This window comes from Aplidium turbinatum, chromosome 4 (genome assembly GCF_918807975.1).
Source record: "Aplidium turbinatum chromosome 4, kaAplTurb1.1, whole genome shotgun sequence".
Lineage (NCBI taxonomy): Eukaryota > Metazoa > Chordata > Ascidiacea > Aplousobranchia > Polyclinidae > Aplidium > Aplidium turbinatum.
In genome coordinates this window covers 10,443,429-10,449,428 of record NC_137475.1, presented here as the reverse complement: position 1 = coordinate 10,449,428, position 6,000 = coordinate 10,443,429, and positions in this window count along the sequence as shown.

Below are 6,000 nucleotides of genomic sequence, written 5' to 3'. Positions count from 1 at the left end.
TCGGAAAAGATTGCTTTTATTTCTCCCGACTCCGCAGCGGGCTCTGTTTAGGCAGCACCACTCTCTTCTCTCAAGGGTGGGAGTTTGTTGTAGACTTTCGGAAGGACTTGGGATGGCAGGATGTTGTGTCCTATCGGGCTCAGAGGTCCACATTTCTAATCGTGCAGCTGTCGCGCTTGTGTGTTCCAATGGGCCGACTTTGATGAAGCTTTTGCGTGACTTGAGTCTTTGACTTAAGTCAAACCTGCTTTTGCTACACAATGCCCCTCCCCCCCTCCAGGACAGGAGAATAACTAACTTTTATGATTTAATTTAGGGTGCTTTTAACAGAACATTTTTGCACGTAAAGCATTAAATTCCCACTTTGGGCCCTTAATTTGCTCGCAAAACACTCGATTACCTTTCTGGGCCCTTTTGCTAGATTACGGGCCCCCAGAACTAAAGAATAACAACTTTTATGCTTGTCGTTTAGGATGGTTTTTAGGATGATGAACCAGTCGTTTAGGATGGTTTTAACCAAACATTTTTGCGCGTAAACTATAAAACCACAATTTCGGGCCCCCCAACAAACACAGGCATTGGGTAGGGTACGATTCTAAGCAAAGGAAAACACGTACGAAGGGTACGCCGTACCCTTCGTACCCCCCCCCCCCTCTCATAGGCCTTGCCGGTAGCCTATTAGAAAAGCTCAAGGACTTGCTTCTGTCCAAAAAAAAGACGTCCACAATTGCTGTTTCCTTCTGCACCGACGTTTCACGAGATGGCGCCAACACACCAAAAAAATTTATCCTGGGAGTCGTGACTGGTGTTGGTGTCACTCTTCTCGGGATCAACCTGGCTTGATGTCACCCGCAACAGTCTAATTACATCTGTCTTGACTTTTTCTCGCAGTGCATCAGCATCATCAGTGGAAACGTACGTAGTGCAGAAATTGTAGCCACGACGTCTTGAAGGAGGGATGAAGACATGATGCAATAACGTATTTCATGTCGTTGAAGCACTTGTTGAATCGTTTTTTCACCCCTTCAAGGACTTTCCCTTTCAACTCCCCACAGGTCACAAGATCACTAACGGTCGCTACTTGCGGATCCTAAATAAGATTTGACGTTACAAGATGGTCTCGGCTTCAACGCAGCAACCAAGCGAATTAAATGATAGATTTTTTAAAGATGTTTTGTACATTGATTGCTTATTCCACAATTCTTGTGCTTTTGAAAATGCAGGCCGATGATGTTTCTTATAAGCAGCACACGCTAAGGCCTTGTTTGCATCCGAGGTCGCAACGAGGTTAAGCGTGTGCGCACTGCGCAGCTTATCGTTGGTTGAACTGCATGTAGTCTATATTCTATAAATCATATATAACTTTACTTCGGCTATTATTAAAATTAAAATGAACATTATCGATTTCATGCCTTGATCGCAGGACCGCAGCTCCATACCAGAAAACGAGATTTCCAAAACACCGAAACTTTACAACCAAACCGATGATACAGCTGCTTGACCACGCCAGTGTTGCCAAAAAAGGAATTTTTATCACTCTAAATTAAAAAGTAGCGGGTAGCTGGATTGCGACTGAAAAAAGTAGCGCCTCTCCCGCTACCGCTAGTTTGGAAAAAAGTAACGCCGCTACCGCTAGTTTTACTAAAAAAGTAGCGCGCTACTGCCCACTTCTGGACACGAGTCAATATATACTAGCGCGCTGCGGGTTTCCAATACAGACTATGTAAATGGCGGAACAAAGAATAAGTATCGATAGCGAGACACGGGTCATTATATAGGCTACTAACGCGTTACGGGTTTCTAATACAGATTATGTAGGCTAAATGCACAGACACTACATTATTGATTATAAGCAGCAGCAGCTCGTAACAACCTAACAACGTAGCTTGGTCCGCAAAGACGTTAAACTAGCGCAATGAAATTCCACGTCGATATTGTTAACGCAAGTTTCTCCACGTGTTAATTTTATTCGTAGGCCTTTATCCATTGTTCGTTCAACCGTTTCGCCACTGTCCAAATTGTTTGCTCCACGTTGGCAGTGATTGACGTTGGTTTTGCAATGCCATCGCTGTCAACGTGGAACCTTTTTCGCTATAAATACCAGTTCATTTGTAGTGTTATTCATTCGCAATTCAAAAGTTGTACTGAAGAGAGCTAAATGCTCGAAATCCGGATATACAACAAATTCATGTTGTGCATGAATTGGAATTAAAAGCGAATTGAAGTTCATCTGGTCCTTTGTCTCCATTCATAGAATTTGAGCATACGCTGACGAACGTAGATGGACGCACAACTATGTATATGTAACGTAATTGTGAAAAGGCAATTAAACACTTTGTGGAATTGTAAATCTAAGGCTTGTGAAAAACGCAGGAATGAACTATAAGCCTGCAAGATTGCACAGATTCCAGTCAGAGAACATAAAAATGACGTATACAAAGCTCGCAGTACCTACATGCTTATCTGGCAACACCTTTTCTTTCTGCTTTTATTTTTCGTTCGGCAACATGACTACTTGTTTCTGTCATTGTCATGCTATTTTGCTGTCATCATAAGTTCAGTTCAGTTGTTTTTATTTCTGACCATCATATCAAAACAATACACGTCAACATAGCAAAGGTAGAAGCGACAAAACGCGAACGTTAAAACGTGCTTGAGACCGAAGTAAGTTATTGATTTGAAAGAAATTTGGCACGGTCGCAACACCTTCAGAAAAATTGAAGATATAAAGGGAAAATAAAAAAGAAACCTAAGTCAGCGGTTCTCAACCAAGGATGCCAGAGCTTGGTTTTTCCACCAAGATCTGGGTTTTAAGTTTTTTTATTTCAAATTTAGGTAAATCTAGGTTTTTTTCTTCTTTAACTTTGTACAGAGCTTGCACGGTATTAAGGCACTGGGGTCTTTGATAAATGGTCCACACTGCAACACAAAAATGATAAGGTGCCGGTAATGTTTTTTGCATCAGCTACTGGGCTGTCTTTAAATGTAGCAAACCTCGCAAATCACAAGGTTGCCAGATGGTATTTTTTTAATTTTATTTTTTTTTATTTCTTGGCGTTTTATTTATTGAGTGCATTTTTTTTAAAACCCTTTTGATTATGTTATTTGTTTAGTGTTGATGTCTTATTTTTATCAGTAAAAAGATATCAAAATCTCTGCTTTGTTGGTTATGGTTAGTTTTGATATAAATACGTTTAAAGCAATGCTTTTGCGATCAACATTTGTGAGATGTTGAAACTTGAAAGGTAATATTAACGCAATTTATATTTGGTAGTCAGACATTCGAGAATCAGTACTTAATCCCTTAGACCATGGTTGGGTGAGTTCACTAATCAGTGGTTCTCTAAAAACCGGGCTGCAGACGATAAATAAAACTTAACTTTTGCAGGTGACCGTAGTTCCTGGGCTACGCCGTGTGACACAAAAGGAAGAAGTTCCTAATGACAAGTTTTTGTGTGTGTTTAGAATGTAAGGAATATTTTGTAAACGAAACCGGTTTTTCCAAAAGTTTTGGTCATTTGAAGTGTGTTTAAAATGCCTATATGCTTTGGCTCCTTTTTGGGCTACGGTACTTGCAAAAAAAATTGGTTTAAAATGTGTTTTTAGCTGGGTAATTTTGTGGAATCTGGCAACTTTACGAAGTTTGCTTCTTTAAATATAGCAAACCCGCAAATCTTGAGAAAGGTTTCTACAATTGATGGCCGATGAGGTTTTCAACTGTTCATAGTTTGCACCAAATAGATAGGCCTAGACTACAGACAACCTTATCATTACTTGCTGCTAGTCTAAATCTATCTTCTTCATGAAAACCTATTGCGGTAGGCTTTCAAATGCAGAAACCTTCTCAAGCTTTGCGAGGAATTCGGAGTTTGCGACATTTAAAGACGCCCGCTGAGAAAACCTCATAACACAAAAATATTTTCCCGTAACTGTACAAATGTACAAACCTTGTGAGGTTTGCGAGGTTTGCTAGGTTTGCTACATAGAAGCAAACCTTGCAGAGTTGCCAGATTCCACAAAATTACCCAACCAAAACACGTTTCAAACCAATCCCAAAAACAAATCATTTTTTTGCAAGTAGCCCAAAAAAGATCCAAAGCATATAGGTATTTTAAACACACTTGCCTGTGGTAGGATTTCTTTGTGGGGTTTTCTTTGCCTGCCTTGCTCTTCTTTGCTATGAGCTAAACGCATCAAGACGTGTTCCCCTTATGACCATCAGCACTCTTGATAACGCACCATGGCCGATCTTCATAGCAACTGTCCATACAAATCTTAAATATATCAGCTAAAGCTATGTGGGCTAATAAAGCTATAGCCTAAATATATTGTTTTCGTAACATTTTCTTTTTTTTATTTTCCCTTTATATCTTAAATTTTTCTGAAGGTGTTGCGACCGTGCCAAATTTCTTTCAATTCAATAACTTACTTCGGTCTCAAGCACGTTTTAACGTTCGCGTTTTGTCGCTTCTACCTTTTTCTCGACCTTTGCTATGCTGACGTGTATTGTTTTGATATGATGGTCAGAAATAAAAACAACTGAACTGAACTGAACACTTCAAATGACCAAACCTTGGAAAAACCGGTTTCGTTCACAAAATATCCTTTACTTTCTAAACACACACAAAAACTTGTCATTAGGCACTTATTCGTTTTGTGTCACACTGCGTAGCCCAGGGCTGGAACTACGGTCGTCTGCAAAAGTTAAGTTTTATTTATCGTCTGCAGCCCGGTTTTTAGAAAACCAGTAATTAGTGAACTCACCCAACCATGGTCTAACTAAGGGATGGAGTACTAATAATAATAATGGTGTTGCAAGCACAGCAGTGCTTTTTCACCTTCATAACTTACGTATCAATATTAAATCAATAAAAAAAACGAAATAGAATACCAACAAGGAAGTCATAAACAAGAGGAAAAACACCAAGAAAAACGAGTCAATACTACCTAGATGATACATATCTTATTTAAGGCACAGCATAACACTAAAATCAAACAAAAACACCTGGGGCTGGAGACACCATATAAGATAGAATATAACTGTCAGTAGAGATAGGTATACAATACATCATACAATAATGGGCTACATACGTTATATACTGTACAAGTTACAAGATGTACTGAATGTCAACATTAGTGGAGGCGGCCAGTAGCCTACTTGCAAAATATGACTACCCAATTGGGTCAAATTTAACTTCTCTATTTCGCAATTTCGCAAAGTACTGATTCCCGAATGTCTGACTACCAAATATTGTGTTAATATTAACTTGCAATAGGCTATCTCACAAATGTTGATCGCAAAGGCATTGCTTTAAATGTATTTATATCAAAACTAACCATAACCAACAAAGCAGAGATTTTGATATCTTTTTATAGATGAGAATAGAACTTGTGCAACATCAACACTAAACAAGTAACTTGTTCAAAAGGGTTTTAAAAAACATGCACCCGATAAATAAAAAGCCAAGAAATTTAAAAGAATACAATAAAAAATACCATCTGGCAACCTTGTGGTTTGCGAGGTTTGCTACGTTTGCTAGGTTTGCTACGTTTGCGAGGTTTGCTAGGTTTGCTACACAGGGTTGCCAGATTGGCCTTTTTACGGCCAAATCTCAGAAATTTGGCCTTTTTGAAAAGTGTTTGGCTGGACAATTTTTGTTTGGCCGCTTGGCCTTTTTTTGGCCTTTTTTAGTTTCCCGATTGGCATTTGTTTGGCCTTTTTTTCTTTTGGCTTTCATAGTTCTTTTGGTTATCCCTAGCAACAGTGAAAAGTTTTGGTGTAGCGTTTTACATCATGCCCATTTCAAAGACCTTGCTAGCTATGCTTTAACATGTCTCTGCATCCCTGTCAGTAATGCAGTAGTAGAGAGGATTTTTTCATTACTTACTGCAGTAAAATTAAACACGAAACAAAATGCAGACTGAGCTTTTGGAAACGATTTTGCGAATACAAACGGACAGGCTGCTGAATGGAAAATGTTGCACAAACTTTGATGGCAG